The following is a 25585-nucleotide window of genomic DNA, read 5'->3' as shown; positions in this document are numbered from 1 at the left end:
TTCCCCCACCACCCAATACCAGATCATGCCACATACACACCCATTCACTTTCCCTCACAAGTGTCTCGTTTCCTCCTCTCTTATGGTTGCTTTCTTCTCCCTCCCAAGTGAGATTGAGATACCTCACTTGGGCCCTTCAGCTTGTGGACTTTTTTGAGTTCTGTAGACTGTATCTTGGGTATTCTCCATTCAGTGAATTTATTTAGAATTGCTTTTTAAAATCACTTGGCTCTAAATTTATGGCTGTATTTCTGTGCTATATGTTTTATTCAAATTATCTTGCTAGTCATGAGGATAGTACACTTCTTTAGTTATTACCTTTTAATGATAAATATTTAGTTCACATACTATAAATCCCTGCAATTATTTCTGCCATTTTGTCCTGGTGTTTACACCATTTCTACTTTACCTTTCAATTTGAATTTTAGAACCAGTCTCTCTAATTCCATAAAATGTTTTATTGGAAACTTAGTCAAATCATATTGCATGCATAGTTAAATTTGCAGATTCAAATTATAAACTGTGTAATATTTTCTTTTTATATTATTTTTTCACTAATATATTTATACCATGTTTTACTATTCACAGCAAGATTTATTGTTTTATCATAGGTGTATATTGTTTATCATTCATTAAATTTATTTCTAGGTGTTAAAGAGTTTTAAAGATAAATATTTTTTTATTTTTTTGAATTAATATTATGATTGTACTTAATCATTATTTTTTCAGAGTCCTTCGTGAATTTCTTAGAACTTTATTATTGAGCTAAATGTAATATACTAATTAAAATGGATTTTGATTAAACTGCAAGCAGCATCATAAGAACTCACATTAAAATACGAACTTTTTTTTCTTTTTAGAAAATAAAGTCTCTTTGTATTCATATTTCTGTTTGAAATTTACAATATGTCTGAAGGTACTTAAAATATTGAAGAATTTTAAAAAATATCTACAATTTAACTAGAGATTTTCATCTTTTGTGATTAGTTTCTTCTAGTAATGCCTCGTGCTCTTCCACTGAGTAACAGTCTGAATCTTATTACTAATACACAAATGTCTTCATTAACTAAAATGTATAGTTTAGCACTTCACTAGGGAAATACTATTTTTGGACAGTTTTCCAAACCATTTCCTAAATACACTTCTAATTTAGTGGTAAAATAGATACTGTTCACGATCCCTATGCATTCTGTAGAACCCCTGACTTAACTAAGTACACAATAAATTATATTTCCTTAAAACAGAATAAAATTTATAATATTACTCTTTCAGAAAACCATTTACTCAATGTAATCTAGCTATTGGCTACCTAGCTTCTTACTAGAATATGACTATATATTATATATTGCTGTATAAAAAAATCTACCATCAAACCTAGCCACCTAAAACAACCAACATTTATTATCTCACAGTCTCTGTGCATCAGCAATCTGGAAATTGCTTACCTGGGTACATCTGATGCATAGCTTCAGAAGACATTTTGAAACAAGCAGCATGCCTAAAGTTTAGGATATCTTTGCTGGGTGTGGAGGATTAGTTTCCAAGTGTATTTTTGGTGGATGTAGCTATTTACCAGAGTATTTAAGTCTGCATTCAACTGGCATCTCTCTCTCTCTCTCTCTCTCTCTCTCTCTCTCTCTCTCTCTCTCTCTCTCTCTCCCTTCCCTCCCCCTCTCTCTCTCCCTCCTTCACCTTTCTGTGTGTGTCTGTCTCTCATATTATCTTATTGTTATTATTTATTCCTTAAATAAAAGTGACAGTTTTATCCAGCATGTTCTAAATATGTACATATTATGAAATGCTTAAATTGAGCTTATTAATTCATTTATTGTTTTATACCAATTTTGGGGATAAAACTGTAAAACCCATTCTCAGATATTTTCAAATACTCAGTACATTGCCTACTATGCCACCATTTTAGACAATGAATCCCTTGAATGTATTTTCCTGTTTTTCTGTCCAATCCCAGTGCTTAAACTGTTCATATTTACATGTAAGCATAATCATGCACCATTTATCTTTCTATGCCTGTCTTTTTCATTTTAAAGAATGTCAAAATTCATCTATATTATCACCAATGACAGGAATTTCTTCCTTTAGAAACATTTTTAATTTCCATTTTAATGTGTGTGTGTGCATGTGTGTACATGTGTGCACACATTTGTACACATATTAGAGTGCTTATGGAGACCACAGGAAGTTCTCAATCCCCTGGAGCTCTATTTATAAGCAGTAGGACGACATGGGAGTTGTGTAATAACAGTGTACTCTCTGAATACCTGAGGCATATCTTGAGCCTGAGTTTTCTCTTTTCATGTCTGAATAATATAAGACTCACAACAAGCAGGTTACTATTCTCTTCTCATTACTTTCATGGCATGGCAATTTAATTCAGTTTAATGAGAACAAATGACTCAGACCAAATTGTAATCAAGAAAGATGCTGGGATGCTTTTTAAAGTTAATGCCACCAGTATTATATGGTCACCTTATTTGTATGCTATGTTTCAGAAAAATGTCACTGTACTCCAGAAGAGAAAGTTTAAATTATTTCTCTTCAAGGAGGAGACACAAAATAATAACAGAACATTTTAAAGCCATGTCACTTGAAGAAAGTTTATTTTTTATATTATAAGTGCCAATGTATTATGATAAAAATTGCTGGACTGAGTTATCAATACAATTTGAGGTTACTTAAGACTGCTATGCTACTGTATACCCAGTCTCTTTGTTTTACCCTCTTTTATAGGACTATGTAACAATCAGCCATACTTGTCATGGAATTCCCAGTTTAAAGTATAAGTGCATAGATATAATCTTTTTTTCTTTTCCTTTATTGCATATTTTTGATTTACATTTCAAATGTTATCCCCTTTCCCAGTTTACCCTTTGAGAACTCCCTATCTCATCGCCCTGCCCTAGTTTTTCTCAGGGTGCTTCCCCCACCTCAGCACCCATTCCATCTCACCTCCCTGCTCAGGCCTCTGCTCCCCTTAAGGCCATCCTCTGCTACATGCTGGAGCCATGGGTTACTCTTTGGTTGGTGGTTTAGTCCCTGGGAGCTCTGGTGGGGCTGGTTGGTTGACGCTGTTGTTCTTCCTATGGGATTGCAAACCCTTCAGCTTCTTCAATCCTTTCTCTAACTCTTCCATTAGGAGCTTGGTTCTCAGTCCAATGGTTGGCTGCAAGTATCCCCTATGTATTTGTTGGCTCTGGCAGAGCCTTTAAGGAGACAGCTATAACAGGCTCCTGTCAGGCAAGCACTTCTTGGCATCTGTAACAGTGTTTGGGTTTGGTGTTTGTATACGGGATGGAAACAAAGATGGGGCAGTATCAGGTTGGCCTTTCCTTCTGTCTCTATTCCACTCTTTGTCCCTGTACTTCCTTTAGGCAGAAACAATTCTAGGTTAAATTTTGGAGATCAATTGGTGGCCCCATCCCTCAACCAGGGGCCATGCCTAACCTCTGGATATTGTTTCAGAAATTTACAGGTGACTTCTATCCCTCCTCTTTGCTAGGACAGGAGAGGATGGCTTTATAGCTTGAAATATTTTCTACTTAGATAGTATCAGGTAAGATACTAATAATGTAAGCATCTGGTAACTTCCTGATTAAGCCCTTTTGTGTCTTTCCTAAAGGTTACTTCTTTATTAAAGGTTATTCTGATGTGATAATTTTTCTTATGTTTACTGTGAGTATTTGGATAAGGTCCTGGAGGTAAAACTCATAAGAAGGTACTCCCTTCCCAACTAGGTTTCTGTATTTCTTTAAGTGTCTAAATGTTTCACACATAGCCTCTCATAATTTGTCACTTTTAGTTTCAGTTTTCATACTCTGACTCTTGGTTTCCCTGGCGGATTATTCTCTTGTGTTTCTGCACCAGTAAGTTGTGATTTTCAGTATTTACCTGTCTATTTTGACAGTTTTTATGTCATTTATTTGTCCTTTGATCTTGTTTCACTGATGGGTCTCAGAGGAGTTCTTGAATTTTACATTTTCTCAGCTTGTCTTAGGACAGAATGCCAATTTTTAAGATCCTTGTGAAAACCAGAAGTTTAGGGTTTTACTAAATGGTTCAGACCCATCTTTGGGTTACCTATCTGTAACTCTTCATTGTTAATTTCATTTCTCTCTGAATATCCATCTCTTACACTTTCACTGCCATATTGACCATGTTTTCCATTAATTATATATACTGAGATGAATACTACATCCAGACATTGCATTTTAGAAGTAAATTGACAGTTGAAATTCAAGAAGTCAATATGGAATGAAGACATATATTAATTATAATATGATGTGCTTATCTCATCATAATGTGATTAGGATTTTTACACAGTTTTGAAGAGAGTGTTGTAGAAAATAGCAGGCAGAAACTAGAAGTTTGGTATTTGTTTTTAGGATATAATGTTTAATTTGGGCAATCTAAAAATCCTTCATCAAAAATCTCATCACTATATGAAAAACTGCGAAAATACTAAACAAGTTTGCCTGGGAGAATAAAATCTTTTGCTAAGGATTTTTCCGGAATAAATTCCTGTGATTTGTATACATGCTATAAGCCAGAATTTCATTTTTTCAGATTTATTTATGTTGCCACACAATAAAATGAGGCCGTATGTTGGTGGTTATGGGTTGAACCTTGCTGATACCTTTATTATATGTATTTCTGGAGAAATACTATTCCCTTCTTATTCTGTTGGTTTACTAATAATAAAATTCAGTTAAAAATACTCAAATTCACTCGTTTCTTTAACATCATCACATATTATTTCCACTTAAGTATATTTCATATTTTTCATGTATGAAATGACTCAAGATAGGTGACACTTTAACTTCTACCACATCAATAAAAAGAATAAAATAACTATAAAATTTTCAAAATAAATTTCCAAAAGTTTTATTTCTAACTGTATATCCTTATTTTGTATGCATATCTTAGTTTAGTATTACTAAAAATATCATAGTGTATTCAAATTAAATAGCTAAAATTTATTTCACATATCTCTTGAAGATGGGAAACTCAAAATCAAGGCAAGTTCTGGTATCTGGTTTGTAGATAATCATATTCTTATTGTATTTTTTCATGGCAATGTGAGAGAGAAAGAGAGAAAAAGAAAGTTCTGATCTCTATAAGATCACAAATCACATTTGTAGAGTTCTGACATCATGGTCTAATTACCTTCAGAAGCCCCACATCCTGGTACATCTGTGGTAGTTTAGACTATAAACTATGATTACTGATGGACACTTTTAAAGCTTAGAATATAGTCATTATGGGAGATTCTGTACTAACTCAAGTTATACTATAAGTTTCAAACACTAAAATCATTAATTATGAGCTATTACTGGTGAGATATTTATATATTTAACTTTTATATAATATTTAAATGCTGTGACAGGCAAAAATGTATACTCTATTATAAAATGAAAGATAATTAGAATTTTTGTCTTCTAGGAGCTTATAGTCTAGTGAGAAGTAAAATGTTGCATTATATGTTTTAATTTTTATTAGTTTATTGAAATATTTTTATTTACATTTGAAATGTTATCATCTTTCCCGGTTTCCTATCCATAAACCCCCTAACACATTCCATCTCCCCCTTCTTCAATGAGGGTGTTCCCCCACCCAATCCACCCACCCCTTCCATACTCCCTGCCCTGATATTCCTCTACACTAGGGGGGTCAAGCCTTGGCAGGATTAAGGAGTTCTCCTCTCATTGGTGCCCAACTAGGCCATCCCTTGCTACATGTGCAGTAGCAGCAATAGGTGTGTCCATATACACTCTTTGGATGGTGGTTTAGTCCCTAGGAGCTCTGGTTGGTTGGTATTATTGTTCTTATTGAGTTTTAAAACATCTCCTTCATCGATTTCTCTAACTCTTCTAATGGGAACCCCATTCTCAGTTCAATAGTTGGCTGCAAGCATCAGCCTCTATATATTTCATATTATGGCAGAGCCTCTGAGGAGAAAGTTATATCAGGCTCCAGACAGCATGCACTTCTTGGCTTCATCAATATTGTCTTGGTTTGGTAGCTGTATGTATATGGGCTGGAATCCCATGTAGGGGAAGTCTCTGGACAGTGTTCTCTTCAGTCTCTGATCCAAACTTTGTCTCCGTATCTTCTTTTTTTTAAAGTTTTATTAGATATATTTCTTTATTTACATTTCAAATGTTATTCCCCTTCCCAGTTTCCTGTCCATAAGCCCCCATCCCCTCCGCTTGCCCTCCCCAATACATGTATTTCCCCCATACATCCCCCTTATTATCCCCTCACATTCCCCTGCACTGGGGGTCCAACTGTGGCAGGACCAAGGGATTCCCCTTCCACTGGTGCCCCAGCAAGGCTATTCTCTGCTACATATGCAATTGGAGCCCTGGGTCAGTCCATGTGTAGTCTTTGGGTAGTGGGTTAGTCCATGGGAGTTCTGCTTGGTAGGCATTGTTGTTCTTATATGGTTCCAAGAACCTTCAGCTCTTTAAACCATTCTCTAATTCCTCCAAGGGGGATCCAGTTCGCAGTTCAATGGTTTACTGCTAGCATTTTAATCTGTATGCGACAAGCTCTTGCTGTGCCACTCAGGAGACATCTATATCTGGCTCCTCTCAGCATGCCTATCTAGTCTTAGTGGAGATATACATATATATATCACATGTGGGGCAGGCTCTGTGTGGCTGTTCCTTCAGTCACTGCTCCAAACCCTAACTCCAACACTCCTATGAATATTTTTGTTCCCATTTTGAAGAAGGACTGAAGCATCTGCACTTTGGTCATCATCCTTCTTGGGCTTTGTGTAGTCTGTGTATTGTATCTTGGGAGATTTAAGCTTTTGGGCTAATAGCCACTTATCAGTGAGTGCACACATGTGTGCTTTTCTGTGATTGGGTTACTCACTCAGGGTGATATTTTCAGTTCAATCCATTTGCCTATGAACTTCGTGAAGTCAGTGTTTATGATACCTGTGCAGTATCCCATTATGTAGATGTACCAAATTTTCTGTACCTATCACTCTGTGGAAGGACATCTGGGCTCTTTCCAGATTCTGGCTATTATAAATAAGGCTTCTACAAACATAGTGGAGCATGTGTCATTGTGCATGTTAGAGCATCATTTCAGTATATGCCCAGGAGAGAATAGCTGGGTCCTCAGGTAGTGCAATGTCCAATTTTTTGAGGAACCTCCAGAGTGATTTCCAGAGTGGTTGTACCAGTTTGCAAACACACCAACAATGAAGGAGTGTTCCTCTTTCTCCACATCTTCAACTCCATCTATTATCACCTGAGTTTTTGATCTTAGCCATCCTGACTGGTGTGAGGTGGAATCTCAGGGTTGTTTTGATTTCCATTTCTCTGATGACTAAAGGTGTTGAACACTTCTTTAGGTACTTGTCAGCTATTCAATATTCCTCAGCTGAGAATTCTTTGTATAGCTCTGTACCTCATTTTTAATAAGGTTATATGGCTCTCTGGAGTCGAATTTCTTGAGGTCTTTGTATATTTTGGATATTAGTCCTCTATTAGATGTAGGATTGGTAAACATCTTTTTCCAATCTGTTGCTTGCCATTTTGTCCTAATGACAGTGTCCTTTGCCCTACAGGAGCTTTGCAGTTTTACGAAGTCCCATTTGTCCATTCTTGATCTTAGAGCATACACCATTTGTGGGGAACGAGTGTGGGGGCAGTCCCAAGGTGGCGCCCAGGACTGCAGCTAAGTCTCATAACTAGCACCTGACTTCCTCACACACCTGAAACTAGCCACGTCCATTGTGAGAGCTGCGCAGGCGCACCATGACGCAAGATCAGGCCATGTGATGTGGACCTATGAACTGAGATTATGCAGTCTGGACTGAGGAGGCGGAGTTGAGGGAGGATATAAGGGAGTGTGCTCGGGGGCTGGGAGAGAGAGAAGAAAAAGAAAAGAAAGATTCCTGTTCGCGTGTTGTAAGGTTCCTGAATAAACCGCTTTGAGAACATTGTGTTGTCGCTCCTTTCTGCAGGACAGAGACAGAAGCGACAAGTGGTGGCCCGTACGGGGAACCTCCTCCTTGGTTCAGAACTCATCACGGTCAGGGCAGCTAGCTGGTAAGTTCCCAGGTAAGTGGGACGAGAAAAGCTCTCAGATTGAGACAATAAGGTTCGCGGTTTTGGGACAAGTCAAAAAGCTCTTGGATTGAGGCTATAAGGTCCTGGTTTTGGGACAAGTCGCACCAAGCACAATGGGGAACTCGACATCAGTTCAGACAGTTCGCCAAGCCCTCAAGGATTTGTTAAAAGCGAAAGGAATCAGGCTAAAGAAAGAAATAGTAGAGAATTTTTTAAGAGCAGTGGAGCACGTTGCTCCGTGGTTTCTGGTGACAGGACATCTTACAATGCCCAGTTGGAAGAAATTAGGGAAAGATTTGAGGTTTGCCAAGGAGCAGGGGGTATTACCAAAAGGAGTGCTGCCAGTGTGGAAATTAGTGAAAAATTACATAGGGGATGAGGAAAGGAGTGGCGCGGAGCTCCAAAAGGGAAATGAGGCACTAAGTCAGGGTAGGGAGAAATGTTCTCAAAAATTAGAGACCGAAGGATATTCTAGCGAGGGGGAAATGTCGGAAGACGATCTGGAAAGCATCGCCGATAGCTTAGAGAAAGTGAAACCAAAGGTAGAACCATCGGCTCCGGGGCCACCTCATCTGCCTCCGTACGCTCCAGGTGGGGCAGAGGGACTTAGCTTACAACCGGAAATCTGGAGAGTTTTTGGCATTACTGCAGCCATTGTTACTGTTATAGCAATTTCTGCCACCCCAGCCATTGCTGCGGCCATATCCCTTACCACCGTAGTACAGACTGCAGTAGCTGTAAGTAATTTATCCACAGGTGTTGCAGAAGCTTTGGATGTTCAGGGTAATATTAATAGTCAGTTGAAAGCGGGAATTTTGCTGCTGTATCAAAGGGTTGATTTGCTCCAGGAACAAGCGGATATTATGATGGAGTTAATGCAATTGGGTTGTGAGTGGAAATATTCAGGACTGTGTGTCACCTCCATACCATTTGTGAATGTCAGTCGTGCTTGTCAGTTATCCCATAATATATCTCAGTATCATACAGGAAATTGGTCTCAACATTTTGATGGACTAGTTCAGGAATTGAGACAATCCATCGTCCATATCAACTCCACCTGAGTGGATGTGTCCTTAGCTGGAGGACTAGCCTATTGGATCGCCGCCGCTGCCTCACAGCCGAAAGAATGGGCTGGACCTGCTAGACTTGCCCTATGCCTGATTCTTATTAGTGTCCTGGCCTTTTGGTGCATGTGCTGTATACAGTTTCGTCAGCACAGAACTCAAGCCTTAATGATACAGGCTTTTGCAGCGGTGGAGACGGGACAGTCTCCTCAAGTGTGGCTTGGTATGCTAGAGAAGTAGTCAATGACTGGGTGTGTCACCAACCTAAGACAGGGATCATACCTAAGCTGTTTGTCTCCCGTTGACGGGTAAGGGGCATTGCTATAGGGGGCAACCTAACACAGGCATTCTCTCTGCCAAAAACATAAAGAAGTGGGGGATGTGGGTAGCGGGTGTGGTGGCAGTCCCAAGATGGCGCCCGGGACTGCAGCTAAGTCTCATGACTAGCACCTGACTTCCTCACAAACCTGAAACTAGCCACGTCCATTGTGAGAGCTGTGCAGATGCACCATGACACAAGATCAGGCCATGTGATGTGGACCTATGAACTGAGATTACACAGTCTGGACTGAGGAGACGGAGTTGAGGGAGGATATAAGGGAGTGTGCTCAGGGGCTGGGAGAGAGAGAAGAAAAAGAAAAGAAAGATTCCTGTTTGTATGTTGTAAGGTTCCTGAATAAACCAGTTTGAAAAGAACATCGTAGTGTCACTCCTTTCTGCGGGACAGAGACAGAAGCGACAACCATTGGTGTTTTGTTCAGGAAATTTTCCCCAGTGCTCATATGACCACAACTCTTCCACACAGGGCAATAAGAATGGATCAATTAACATGTTTCTACATGCTGACCTCCAGTTGAACCAGTACCAATTGCTGAAAATGCTATCTTTTTCCACTGGATGATTTTAGACACTTTTTCGAAGATCAAGTGACCATAGGTATATGGGTTCATTTCTGAGTCTTCAATTCTATTCCACTGATCCACCTGCCTGTCTCTGTACCAATACCATACAGTTTTTATGACTATTACTCTGTAATACTGCTTGAGGTCAGGAGTGGTGATTCCCCCAGAAGTTCTTTTATTGCTGAGGATAGTTTTCCCTATCCTATGTTTTTGTTATTCCAAATGTATTTGCAAATTTCTCTTCCTAACTCTATGAAGAATTGAGTTTGAATTTTGATAGGGATTACATTGAATCTGTAGATTGCTTTTGGCAAAATGGCCATTTTTTACTATATTAATCTTGCAATCCATGAGCATGGGAGGTCTTTCCATCTTCTCAGATCTTCTTCCATTTCTTACTTCAGAGGCTTGAAGTTCTTGCCATACAGAACTTTCACTTTCTTGTTTAGAGTCACACAGGGGAATTTATGTTAATTGTGACTATTTTAATGATGGCATTTCCCTAATTTCTTTCTCAGCCTGTTTATCCTTTGAGTAGAGGAAGGTTACTTATTTGTTTGAGCTAATTTTTTAGCCAGCCACTTTGCGGAAGTTGTTTATCAGGCTTAGTTTTTCCCTGGTGGAACTTTTTGGGTCACTTAAGTATACTATTATATCATTTGCAATAGTGATATTTTGACTTCTTCCTTTTCTCTTTGTGTCCCTTTGACCTCCTTTTGTTGTCTGATTGCTCGGCCTAGGATGTCGAGTACTACACTGAATTATTAGTGAGAGAGTGGTTAGCCTTGACAAATCCATGATTTTAGTGGGATTTCTTCAAGTTTCTAACCATTTAGCTTAATGTTGACTGTATGTTGCTTTAACTATGTTTAGGTATGGGCCTTGAATTTGTGATATTCCCAGTACTTTCATCATGCAGGGTTGTTGAATTTTGTCAAATACTTTCTCAGCATCTAATGAAATGATCATGTGGGTTTTGGGTTTTTTTATTTCTTTTTTTGAGTTAGTTTATATAGTGGATTATGTTGGTGGACTTCCATATATTTAACCATCCCTTCATCCCTGGGATGAATCCTACTTGATCATAATGGATGATCATTTTGATCTATTCTTCGATTCGGTTTGTGAGAATTTTATTGAGTATTTTTGTGTCGATATAAGGAAAATTGGTCTGAAGTTCTCTTTGTTTGTTGGGTCTTTGTTTGGATTAGATATAAGACTAATTGTTGCTTCACAGAAGGAATTTGGTAGTGCTTCATATATTATTTTGTGGAATACTTTGGAGAATATTGGTAAGAGGTCTTCTATGAAGGTCTGATAGAATTTTGCAATAAACCCATCTGGTCCTGGGCTCTTTTGTGTTGGGAGACTTTTAATAACCACTTCTATTTCTTTAGGAGTATGGGGTTGTTTAAATGGTTTATTTGTTCCTGATTTAACTTTGGTACCTGGTATTTGTCTAGAAAATTGTCCATTTCCTCTAGATTTCCCAGTCTTTTGTAGTAGGATCTGATGATTTTTCTAGCTTCTGGCTATTGTAAATAAGGCTGCTCTGAACACAGTCAAGCATGTGTCCGTGTTATATGTTGGAGCATCTTGTGGGAGTATGCCCTGGATCGGTATATGTTGGTCCTCAGGATGTACAATGTCCACATTTTAGAGGAACCTCCAGGGTGATGCCCAGAGTGGTTGTACCAGCTTGTAATCCCACCCTTATCCTCTTCAGCATATATTGTCACCTGAGTTTTTTTTATCTTAGCCATTCTGACTGATGTGAGGTAGAATTTCAGGGTTGATTTGATTTGTATTTCCCTGATGACTAAGGATGTTGAAAACTTCTTTAGGTGCTTCTCAGCTATTTAATATTTCTCAGTTCAGAATTCTTTGTTTAGCTCTGCACCCCTTGTTTAATAGGATTATTTGATTCTAGGGAGTCTAACTTCTTGAGTTTTGTGTATATATTAGATATTAGCCCACTATTGGATATAGGATTGATAAAGAACTTTCCCCAATCTATTAGTTGCCAATTTGTCCTATTGACAGCTTCCTCTGTCTAACAGAAGCTTTGAAAACTAATCAGGTCCCATTTGTCGATTCTTGATCTTAGAGCATAAGCCACTGGTGTTTTGTTTTGGAAATTTTAGCCAGTAGAAATGTCTTCAAGGCTATTCCATAATGTTTCTTCTATTAGTTTCAGTGTATCTAGTTTTATGTGGAGGTCCTTGATTCACTTGAACTTGAGCATTGTACAGAAGCTATAAGAATGGGTCAATTCCCATTCTTCTACATGCTGACCACCCTTTGAACCAGCATCACTTTTTGAAAATGCTATCTTTTTTCCACTTGATGGTTATAGATCCTTTGTCAAACTTCAAGTGTGTGGATTCATTTGTGGGTCTTCAATTCTATTCCACTGATCTATCTGCCTATCTGTATACCAATATTGTACAGTTTTTATCATGATTGCTCTTGTAATACAGCTTGAAGTCAGGTTGATTCCCCAAGAAATACTTTTATCATTGAGAATAGTTTTCACTCTCCTGAGATTTTTGTTATTCCAAATTAATTTGCAAATTTTTCTTTCTTTTCTAATTTACATTTCAAATCTTATCCTGTTTACACTACCCAACCACCCACTCTTGGAATTTTGATGGAGATTGCTTTCACTCTGTAGATTGCTTTTGGCAAGATGGCCACTTATACAATATTAATCCTGGGAGATCTTTCCATCTTCTGAGATCTTCAATTTGTTTCTTCAGAGACTTGAATTTCTAATCATACAGGTCTTTCACTTGATGGTTAGAGTCACACCAAGGTATGTTATATTATTTATGACAATTGTGAAGGGTATTGTTTACCTAATTTCTTTCTCAGCCTCTTTTTCTTTGAATAGAGGAAGGCTACTGATTTGTTTGAGTTAATTTAATATCCAGCCATTTTGCTGAAGTCGTTTATCAGGTTTAGGACCTTTCTGGTGGAATTTTTTGGGTCACTTAATTATCCTATCCCATCATCTGCAAGTAGTGATATTCTGACTTCTTCCATTCCAATTTGTCGCCATTTAACTTCCTTTTGCTGTCTGATGGTTCTTGTGAGAACTTCAAGAACTATATTGAAAAAATAGGGAGAGAGTGGGCAGCCTTGTCTAGTCCCTGATGTTAATGGGATTGCTTCAAGTTTCTCTCTATTTAGTTTGATGATGGCTACTGGTTTGCTGTGTATTGCTTTTAATATGTTTAGGTATGGGCCTTGAATTTCTGATCTTTCCAAGGCTTTCATCTTGAAGGGGTATTGAATTTTGTCAAATGATTTCTCAGCATCTAATGAGATCATCATGTGTTTTTTCTTGTTTCTTTAGGTTTTTTTTATATAGTGGATTACACTGATGGATTTCTGTATATTGAACCATCCCTGCATTCCTGTGATAAAGCTTACTTGATCATAATGAGTCATTATTTTGATGTGTTCTTAGATTAGGTTTGCAAGAATTTTATTGAGTATTTTAAGATCTATAGCCATAAGGGAACTTGGTCTGAGGATCTCTTTCTTTGTTCAATCTTAGTGTGATTTAGGTATAAGTGTAATTTTGCCTTCATAAAAGGAATTGGCTAGTGTTCCCTCTATTTCTGTTCTGTGGAATAGTATAGACACTACTCCTTTTAATTCTTCTATGAAGGTCTGATATATTTCTGCACTAAACAAACTTTGGTTGGGAGACTTTTAATTACAGCTTCTAATTCTTTAGGAGTTGTGGGACTGTTTAGATAGTTTATCTGTTCCTGATTTAACTTTGGTACCTGGTATTTGTTTAGATAATTGTCCATTTCATCCAGGTTTTCCAGTTTTGTTGATATAAACAGGCAAAAGGAGAAGTCAAAATATCACTATTTGCAGATGATTTGATAGTATACTTATGTGAGCCCAAAAGTTCCATAAGAGAACTTCCAAGCCTGAGAAACAATTTCAGCAAAGTGGCTGGGTAAAAAGCTAACTCAAGGGAATAAGTAGCCCTCCTCTACTCAAAGGATAAACAGGCTGAGAAAGAAATTAGGGAAATGACATCATTCACAATAGTCACAAATAAAATAAAATACTTCAGTGTGACTATAACCAAGTAAGTGAAAGAGCTGTTTGAGTAGAACTTCAAGTCTCTGAAGAAAGAAATTGAAGAAGACCTCAGAAGATAGAAACACCTGCCATAATCAGAGGTTGGCAGGATCAATATAGTAAAAATGACCATTTTGCCAAAAGCAATCTACAGAATGAATGAAATCCCCATCAAAATTCTAACTCAATTCTTCATAGAGTTAGAAAGAGCAATTTGCAAATTCATTTAGAATAAAAAGGAACCCAGAATATTGAAAACTATACTCAATAATAAGAGAACTTCTGGGGAAATCACCATCCCTGACCTCAAGCAGTATCATAGAGCAATAGTGATAAAAACTGTATGGTATGGGTACAGAGACAGGCAGGTAGATAAGTGGAATAGAATTGAAGACCCAGAAATGAACCCACACACCTATGGTCACTTGATCTTTAACAAAGGGTCTAAAAACATCCAGTGGAAAAAAATATAGCATTTTCAACAAATGGTACTGGTTCAACTGGAGGTCAGCATGCAGAAGAATGCAAATCAACCCATTTTTATTGTCCTATATAAAGCTTAAGTCCAAGTGGATCAAGGACCTCCACATCAAACCAGATACACTCAAACTAACAGAAGAAAATGTGGGGAAGAGCCTCAAACACATGGGCAATGGGGAAATTTTCCTGAACAATACACTAAAGGCTTATGCTCTAAAATCAAGAATCAACAAATGCGACCTCAAAAGATTGCAATACTCCTGTAAAGCAAAGGACACTGTCATCAGGACAAAATGGCAACCAACCAATTGGGAAAAGATCTTTACCAATCCTACATCTGATAGAGGACTAATATCCAAAATATTCATAGAAATCAAGAAGTTAGACTGCAAAGAGCCAAATAACCCTATTGAAAAATGGGTTACAAAGTTAAACAAAGAATTCACAGCTGAGGAATACTGAATGTCTGAGAACAATCTAAAGAAATGTTAAACATCCTTAGCCATTAGGGAGTTGGAAATCAAAACAACCCTGAGATTCCACCTCATACCAGTTAGAATGACTAAGATCAAAAATTCAGTTGACAACAGATGGTGTTGAGGGTTTAAGAAAAAGGAACACTCATCCATTGCTGGTATGATTGCAAGCTGGTACAACCACTCTGGAAATAAGTCTGGAATTTCCTCAGAAAATTGGGATTTGCACTACCTGAGGACTCAGTTATTCCCCTCCTGGGCATATACCCAAATGATGCTCCAACATACAACAAAGACACATGGTACACTATGTTCATAGCAGCCTTATTGTAATATCCAAAAGCTAGAAAGTACCCGGATGTCCTTTAACAGAGGAATGGATACAGAATATGTGGTACATCTAAACAATGGAGTACTACTCAACTATCAAAAAATGACTTCGTGAAATTTATGGGCAAATGGATGGAACCAGAAAATATCATCCTGAATGAGGTAACCCAATCACAGAAAAACACACATGGTATGTACTCACTGATAAGTGGATATTAGCCCAAAAGGTCTAATTACCCAAGATAAAATCCACAGACCATATGAAGCTCAAGAAGCAGGATGACCAAAGTGTGGATGCTTCAGTGCTTCTTTAAAAAGAGAACAAAAATATCCATAGTAGGTGTTAGGGAGGCAAAGTTTAGAGCAGAGACTGAAGGAATGGCTATTCAGAGCCTGTTCCACTTGATAATATTGATGAAGCCAAGAAGTACATGCTGACAGGTGTTGTGGTTTACCCTGAAGTTATCTGTATTTTGATGCTAATTCCACTGCCCCAAGGACAACTGCCTAGTCACTACTCAGAACTCAGGTGACTTTACCAGGACAACCTCCCCATTGAATTTGTAAAGTACAGGTGAGGGGCAGGTACAGAATAGAAGGAGGCCTGTCATTGGAGGAGAAGGAAGGATGGGCTGGAGAGAAGTTTGAAGGAAGAGGAGGAGACTAGAACAGAGGGGAGACAGAGAGAAGGTGAGAAGCCATGGCAGGTGATGTTAAGATTCTGCTCTGTGTATTTACATCTCAAGGGATGGATGGTACCGGGCTTTGTATGTTTAAGTGGGCAATTATATCTTACCAATTGGGTCAAAGGTTATTGTGTTGTGTTGTGTGTTCTTTTATGTGATGGTTTGATTGTAGGAAAGTGTGTGGCAGCGAGAGACACTGGGCCACCGAGGAGTTGGGATGTGTTTCTGCCAAGATATCTAGCAGATATCTTGGGGCACTGAGGTGCCGGACCTAGCGGGGTAAAAGACAACAACATACTTTTTTATTTATTATATTTTTACAACAGACAGAAGCCTGATATAGATGTCTCCTAAGAGGCTCAGCCATAGCATGTTAAATACAGAGGTGAATGCTAGTAGCAAACCATTGAGCTTTGAATGGGGTTCCCGTTGGAGGAGTTAGAGAAAAAAAATTAAAGGAGCTGAAGGGGCTTGCAACCCCATAAGAAGAATAATACCAACCATTCAGAACTCCTAGGCACTAAACCACTATTCAAAGACTACCATGGACAGACTCATGCCTCCAGCTTCATTTGTAGCAGAAGATGGCCTTGTTGGGCACCAATGGGAGGAGAAGCCCATGGTCCTGCCAAGACCTAATCCTGCTGTGTAGCAGAATGTCAGGTGAGGAGGCAGGAAGGGGTAGGTGTAAAAAAAAGGCAGCAGAGAGAGAGAGAGAGAGAGAGAGAGAGAGAGAGAGAGAGAGAGAGAAGCAATCAGTAGCCTTCCTTTACTAGAAATGACAAATGGACTGAGGAAATCAGGGAATCAACACACTTCCCAATAAGCCACAAAGAATATAAAATATCTTGGGTAATTCTAATGAAGCAAGAGAAAAACCTGTATGACAAAAAACTTGAAGTCTTTGAAATTGAAGAAGATATCAGAAGATGGAAAGATCTCCTAGGTTCTTGGATTGATAGAATTAACAGAATAAAATTTCTCCTTTATTCCAAAACTCTCTAAGACATTTATCATGAAATTGCTGTTGGATTTTATCTGAGGCTTTTTTGGCATCCAGTGAGATGATCATGTATTTGTTTTTTGAGTTTGTTTATATGGCGATTGAATTTTTGGTTTCTTGGTCTAAAGCAATCTACATATTCAATGCAAACCTCATCAAAATTCCATCACACTTTTTTACAAATTTGAAAGGACAATATTCAATATCATATGGAAAACCCCAAATCCCAGAATAGGTAAAACAATACTGAACAATAAAAGAGCTTCAGGAGATATCATCATCCCTGATTTTAAGTTGCATTATAGTCCTGTTGTAATAAAAAACTGTATGGTATATCATAAAAACAGGCATAATGATCAATGGAATTGAATTAAAGACCCACATGTAAATCTGCAAACCTATGGACACCTGACTTTTGATAAAGAAGACAGAAATACACGCTGGAAAAAAAGAATGTATTTCCAGCAAATGATGCTGGTTTAGCTGAATGTCTCCATGTAGAAAACTGCAAATAGACCCATATTTATCAACCTGCACAAAATTCAACTCCAAGTAGATCAAAGGCCTCAACATAAAAGCAGACACACTGAACCTAATGGAAAAGAATATAGGGATTAACCTTTAAAACATTGGCACAAGAGACAAATTTGTTAATAGAATATTAATAGCAAAAGCACTATGATGGAGAATAAATAAATGGGATCTCATGAATCTGGAAACTCTGTAAGGCAAGGGAATAATCAGTAGGGAAAAAAAAACAAAACCAAACAAAACAAAACAAAAACAAAAACAAATAACAGAAGTCTGGTGAATCTGAAAAGACTTTCATTATCTGCACTTTTGATAAACATCTAATAGCCAAAATAAATAAAGAACTCATGAAACAGAGGTCATTGGAACTGGAAGAGATAGACAGGGGAGAGTGATATGGAATAAGGTAAAGCCAATGTGTGTGTGTGTGTGTGTGTGTGGGCGGGTGGTGTTAAGGATAGACTGGAAGGATTGGAGGAAGGGGAGGCTCTAGCCCGGGTGTGTTCATTTGATATCCCTGGGAAGCCTGTTTGTTTCTGAAGTGAAACATATCTGGGGGAGATTAGAGGTTGAGGAGGGAACTGGTAAGCAAGGGAGGGTATGCTGCAGTTGGAATGTAACACATGAGTGAAAAAATGTATACATACAGTAGTATATGAGGAAATCTAATTCATTGGAACTGAAAATACCATCATATCATGGTGAGTTTTGAAGATACATGCACGGTACTCAAAAACCTATAAAGAGCAAAACAAAACACATGCAAACAAATCAAAAAAACACAGCACATTTCTACTATGGATTATTATGTTTATTACATAATTACATATTGAATATGTTTCCATGTTAGGTATGGAGAATTTTTTAACAGATCTATAAATTTTATTCATAGACCTATATGCTTAAAAACTGAATAAAAACTACATATTAAAATGCAACAATATGCAGCTATATTGATATTTATCTTAATATTCATATAATGGATCAGAAAATTAGATATTAATGTTCATACTGGTTTAGGCAGTAATATGCAAAAGTAAGAGAAAAGAGATATCATGTTATTTTATGTATTTCTCTGGTATTTCATTGATTTAATACGTTATCTTGTTAGTAAAGCATTTTTAAATGTTAATTGGTAACATCACAATCTCACTTTCCTTGCCACTTTTCTTGTTGAAATCAACTACATTAACTCTAATCATTCCTTATTTACTCAAAGATTCATTTTTTTCTGTCAACCTTTTCTATGACAACAGTAATGAATGCAAAGTATAATCCTGACTGTAATCTCTTAAGGACATGAATTCAAAGGAGCATGAAATTTTATAAGCTTCTTTTTCTTCTTTAACAAAAAACATCATACCACTATGATTTTTCCTTTCTCCTCCCCCTTTCTCTTTTTCTGGATCACAAGAAAATGACAGGCAGGCAACTACCAAAGATTTTATGATAGATTTGAGGAACCAGATAGAAACTCTGCCTTCTTCCTTCTTCCTTCTTCCTCTTTTGTGGATTACATAGAACCACTTAAACAAAGGCCAAAGGTGTATCTGCCCTTTCTGCCTCACCTAATGGAGAGAATAAAAGTATGTACTCTACCCAACATATAACAATTGTGTAGTTAAGACCTTTGGAGACCCACTGGAAGGGCCCATATACAGACACACAATGATCCAAAGATGAAAATAGATGATATACACATTCCCCCAAAGACTTGTGCCATGAAAAATATTGAACAAATGCACACACAGAGTTGCCTACCAAGCCAAGTGAGTAGGCAACTACATCTGTCAAAGATAGTAACGGTCATGTGGACAAGCAAGAGAGCCACATACATAGGAAGGTAGCTACAACAGTGCTAATGAACGTAGGGATGTCTGCATGGCTGCTCCACCTCCTTGGTACATCAAGACATGGAGTCCAGATTTTTCTCTACTTACCAGAATCTGCTCACCAATCTACATTCTTATTTTCTTACCTGCCTTCCTTTATTTTACTCTTCTTGCAGATCTCTGCCAGGACTCGGTACTTGTACACTGAAAATGTGATGACAACCACTTACACGCCTCCCTGCTAAAAGCAAAGTTAGTTAACAGAGACCCATCACTGATCTTACAGAAGTCACTGCCTAAAGAATTCTAATGCTCTTTAGATTTCATGTGCTGGTACCATTGGGTACCTCTATGCGAAAATTTATCCTATAGAGTCAAACCCTGGTTGGAGCAGAGAATTAAAGAATGGAACACCATTTCACTTAGCCAGAAGTTTAACAATAGCACATGCAATAGCACATCCCAGGGGAATGGGACACCAAGTCGAATGCCTGAGCCTGCTGTTAAGAAATGATGGAAAGCCATTCTGGGACAATGGATTCTTTTTTCTCAGAACTGCTGCTTAGCTTTGATAACTTCTTTTCTACCACATGGTTTGAATTTTTAAATTTTGTCTCATCAACCTCCAAATCCTCTCAAATTCTCCTTGTTTATTTATAGTACACAGCATTGCACACAAGGGGATGGACTACACACACACGCACACACACACACACACACACACACACACTGGATAATAAATTATCTTCTTGAGCACAGAGTTCAAGGGAAACATAAAACCACTCATCCGCACTTTTGACCTGGACCTTAATCTAAACACAAAAGCAAGAACCATTCTTATAACTGAGTCTTTTCTCTAAAACTAATAATTTAAATGCCTTGGCTTTTTTATTTGGGTTTCTTTTCTTTGTCTTTTTAATTTTTTAAATATTTTACTTACTTATATTTGAGTTCTTGCCTCCCATACCTCCTCCCACAGTTCTTCATCCCATTGCTCCTACCCCTTGCCTTCTAGAGAGTACTCCCACCCCACCAGCCCTCCCCTTTCCCTGGGGCCTCAAATCTCTTTAAAATTAATTGCATCTTCTCCCACTGAGGCAAGACCAGGCAGATCTCTGCTATACATGCACCAGGGGCCTCAATTTGATACATGTATGCTCCTGGTTGGTGGCTCAGTCTCCGGGAGTTCCCTGGCATCTGGGTTAGTTGAGACTGCTGGTCTTCTTATGGGCTGACTCTTCCCTTCAGCTTCTTCAGTCCCTCTCTAAATTCAAACATAGGTGTCCCGCACTTCAGTCCAATGGTTGACTGTAAGTATCTGCATCTGACTTGGTCAGATGCTGGTATCGCCTCTCAGAGGACAGACATGCCAGGCTCCCATCTGTAAGCATATCATAGCATCAGTAATAGTGCCAGGCCATGTTCTGCCTCCTACCCTCCATGAGATGGATCCCAAGAAGGGCTGGTCACTGGACAGACTTTCCTTCAGTCTCTTCTCCAATTTTGTCTCTACGCTTCTTTTAGATAGGAAAAATTCTGTATCAGAAATTTTGACTGTCGGTTGGTAACACCCTCCCTCTACTTGAGGCTCTTTCTACTGGAGGTGGTCTCATTAACTCCCCTCTCCCCAGTGTTGGGTATTTTAGCTAAGGACCCCATAGAGTCTTGAGAATTTCTAGCATCCTGGGTCTCTGGTACTTTCTAGAGGTTCTCCCCACCTCCCAACTAACAAGGCTTATTTCCATTTATTCTCCTGGCCCCGTCAGCTTCTCTCCTGCTATTCTCCATACCTGATCCTGTTCCCTTTTTCACCTGTGCCTCCCCTCATCCACCCAGATCCCTCCCTTCCTCTACCTACCATGATTATTTTCTTCCCTCTTCAAAGTGGGATTAAAGCATCCTCATTTGGGTCTTTCTGTTTGGTACACTTCAAATATCCTGTAGTTTGTATTTTGGAAATTCTGTAGTTTTTCGTGTAATATCCACTTATCAGTGAGTAAATACCATGTATGTCCTTTTGGTTCTGAATTACCTCACTGAGGATGACATTTTCTAGTTCCATCCACTTGCCTGCAAAATTTATGCTGTCCTTATAAAATTTGGTTTTCTTTTGGAATATCTTTCTTATTTCATCTATTTGATTTTTGCTTGAGAATTTGCTAGGTATAGTAACCTGGACTTGCATTTGTGTTCTCTTAGGGTTTGGATGACATCTGTCCAGGGTATTCTGGCTTTTAGAGTATCTCTGGAGAAGACTGGTGTAATTCTGATAGGTCTACCTTCTTATATTACTTGAACTTTTTCCTTTGCAGCTTTTAATATTCTTTCTTGTCTCTCTGCATTCAGTGTTTTATTTAATATTTAAAGGGAGAATTTTCAGTTCTGGTCCAATTTATTTGGTATTCCATAGGTTTCTTTTATGTATATGGTCACCTCTTCCTTTAGGTTAGATAACTTTTCTTTGTTTTTTTTAAAGATGTTTTCTGGCCCTTTGACCTGGGATTCTTTACCTAGTATTCCTAGTATTCTTTGGTTTGATTTTTTCATTTTGTCCTGAACTTCCTGGATATGTTGGGTTGGGAGATTTTTATACTTTGTATTTTCTTTGACTGATGTGTCAATATTTTCTGTGGTATCTTCTATGTCCAAGATTCTCTCTCCAATCTCTTGTATTCTGTTGTTGATGTTTGTATTTGTAGCTCCTTATCTCTTTTCTAAGTTGTCCATCTCCAGGGTTGCCTCCCTTTCTGTTTCTATATTGGTTCTATTTCCATTTTTAGTTCTTGGACCATTTGTTAAATTCTATCACATGCTTAATTGCAGTTTCCTGTATTTTTAAGGGATATATTTGTTTCCTCTTTAAAGGCTTCTACCTGTTTCCATGTGTTTTTGTATATTTATTTTTTCATTAATTTTTAGTTAAAAGTATTCTTTTTAATTTATCATTGCATTCATTTACATTTCAAATCAAATATACCTCCCAGTTTCACACATGCACAAACTCTCCATCCAATCACCCCCTCACCTTTATCTCTTTGAGGGTGCTTCTCCACCCACTTACCCACTCCTTCCTCACTGCTCTAGCATCTCCCTACACTGAAGCAATCAAGCCTCCACAGGACCCAAGGCCTGCCCTCCAATTAATGCCAAATGAAGTCAACCTCTGCTACACATGTAGCTGGAGCCATAGATCCCTCAATGGTTGTTAGTTTAGTCTCTGGGAGCTCTGTGTGGTCTTGTTAGTGGATACTGTTCTTTGTATGGGGTTGCAATCCCTTTCTGTTCCTTCAGTCCTTCCCCTAGCTCTTCCATTAGGGTCCTAGGTTGAGATGATACAAAAAGACATCTGCAATCTACCAGCTTTCCTAGAAGATTCAAGAGTGAACAAGGACACCATCTTCCCTTCCTAAGCTCTTTGTAGTTGTCCCTTCTCTTAGGGTCATTACAGAAAATTAATTTACTATTCCCCTAGATATCAATGCTTCTGTGCATCTTCAAAAATTGGAATAAAACTGGGTATAATGGTGTACAGTTTTAATCCTATGAAGTCATCTGGAAGTAGAAATAGGCAGATCTCTGAGTTAGAGGCCAGCCTGATTGACAGAACAAGTTCCAGGTCACCCAGGACTGCAAGAGAAACCAGAAGAAGAAGGAGGGGGAGGAGGAGGAGGAGGAGGAGGAGGAGGAGGAGGAGGAGGAAAACAACAAACAAACAAATAATTCTAACTCTAAGTATGTAAAAAATAGTAAGTCTGTGAGCATGATAGCTCAGATGTTAAGAGCATTTGTTGCTCTGGAAGAGGACTTGAGTTATGTTCCCAGCACATGTTCTTAACACAGGCAGCTAATAACAGCTAACAACCATCTGTTTCGGGAGATCCAATTATCTCTTCTGCCCACCTCAGGGACTTTATATATGTGATATATCTAGAAACATGCAGGCGCTATGTTTGTACATACACACACACACACACACACACACACACACACAAACACACACGCAAACACACCCACATGCACACACACATGCACACACACATGCATGTACGCATGCACACACATGTGTGTATGTTAAAATAATTATCATTTTTGAGGATTTTATAAAGTTAGACCAGAGTCAGCACCATAATATATACTTCAACAAACTGAAATGAATACAAATAACATGAAGTATGCTTTCAAACCACAAAAGAATTAAACTAAATATTTACAGTTTGCCACTTATCTTTCTTTTGCTGATATTTAGTGATTTCTAAATGATTGATGGCTCATTTGGTAGGTTCCAGCTTGCTGCGGTGCCATCCCTGGGCTGAAAGTCCTGGATAAAGAAAGTAAATTGAGTAATACACAAAGAGCAAGCCAATAAGCAGAGTTCTTCCGTGGCTTCTGAATCAGCTCTTACGTCCAAATTCCTGCTCTGAGTTCCTACCCTGATTTCCTTTGAGCAATGGACTATGATATGCAACTGAAATAGAAATAAGACCCTTCTCTCCAAGTTATTTTTTCGTTATTTTATTATAGCAATAAAACTTTTTAAAAAGAATTAGAAAAAACCATAAGAGGATCTTCACAGGGTTCAAGAATGCAGGAAATGAGAAATAGGGGTACACATGTAGCTGTATGGAGAAGCCAGTGTTTTCAGAACTTGCACAAGAGTTCTCAAAGTTTCAGAAAAAGCAGACATAGAATTTTGGCCATTATCTAAGAAAGGACAATAAAGAGGGGGAGGAAGTTACTCTTTTGTACTACAACTCAAATGTTGCTCTGCTTAACAGTGAGAAACTGTGAGAAACTGCACAAAGGGAAGGGCTTTGACTATGGAATCACATCATCCCTCTAAGGGGATAATTACTTTTCTAATCCTTTCACATTTCTTAGTGTCAATCATATTTCTGAAGGGTAGTCCCATGATCAGGAGATTGTCAAAATCAGTAGGATTAACTTTTAAGGAAAAGGACAAAAGTATATAATATATGGGGCAGTGTTTAAATGTTATATATCTACCCAGAGCCTGAAATATAACCCAAATCCTGTTCTATTAACAAGAAAGAAGTAACATTTCCATAGTGAGCCATCTAAAATATCTGATATTGCCACCCTCCTCTCTTGTTTTAAATTTAGATGTTATGATGTTGCTTCCCCTTCTTAAAATTGTATCTTCCAGGGAAATTATCTAATGGAGAAAATTTTTCATCACCAATGACCTCCAATCATGCTAACATTTGTATAGCTACCTAGATTTCCACATTAATCAAAATAAATATATGTCGCTTGAATGGACATATATTTCTATATTTTGTGAATAATCTCTGAGATGAAAAGAAGACATTTCATAGACAACTGAATAACTCAATTTAAGAAAATAGATTTACAACAAGATATTGTGGAAATTGAGCCAGTAGATGGATCAGTGGATAAACACCTACTTCATAACCTCTATACCTGAGTTTGATTCCAAGAATGTACAATGGAAGTAGACAACCAACTCTTGAAAGACCACATGCATACCTCTCCAAACACACAAATAAAATAAAAAATAAAATATAAATAAAAATAAAGTAAAATTAAAAATAAAATTGGGGAAATGATTTTAAAGGCAAAAACTTTATTTTAAATATTAAAATAGCTATTTGTTGACTGAAGCCAGACATCACTTGATTAAGCTCCGGTATAACATTGAATAGACTCTGGGTTTGATCCACAGAACTGGGAAAAAAGGACAAAACAAAAATGAAGCAGACACTTGTTCCTGAATGAGTTTGTAAAAGAAAGAATCCTGAGCAATAAACTTTCTCTTTGCTCTAATTTGTCATTCAGGACATAGAATGCTGTTCTTAAACTGTTTATTTACAAATAGTGGTAAATTCTTTAAGAAAATAGTAGAATGAGCATTGTAGCTCAGTCACCTACCCACAACTGTGGCTGTAGCAATGATGGGTTTCTTAACAGGCAATTGGACATAAATTGCACAAACAAAAACGTGAAAGTATTACAAGTTAGAATACAAAGCAAATGAAGGGTGAAGTTATTAGTAGATTATGCAGATGAGGGAAGAATATAAACCAGCTG

At 37.9% G+C, this 25585-nt stretch overlaps 1 protein-coding gene across 19 annotated transcripts in view; it reads left to right on the top strand.

Annotated features, from left to right (window-relative positions):
• Positions 1-7866: 7866 nt before the first annotated feature.
• Mageb16 (MAGE family member B16) overlaps positions 7867-25585 on the top strand; it is a 218310-nt gene continuing 200591 nt past the window's right edge. For 8 of the 19 annotated variants that reach the window (XM_087600004.1, XM_087600001.1, XM_087600000.1 and 5 more), the window contains exon 1: positions 7897-8084. The gene's annotated coding sequence lies outside the window, so the exon portion shown is untranslated. Of the gene's footprint in view, positions 8097-25585 lie in introns of all 19 variants that reach the window. The other 11 variants (XM_087599995.1, XM_087599998.1, XM_087599985.1 and 8 more) reach the window with 5 other exon arrangements.

This window comes from Rattus norvegicus, chromosome X (genome assembly GCF_021556685.1).
Source record: "Rattus norvegicus strain SHRSP/BbbUtx chromosome X, alternate assembly SHRSP_T2T, whole genome shotgun sequence".
NCBI lineage: Eukaryota > Metazoa > Chordata > Mammalia > Rodentia > Muridae > Rattus > Rattus norvegicus.
The sequence above is the reverse complement of the archived record's forward strand: the minus strand, read 5'-3'. Positions and strand labels throughout refer to the sequence as shown.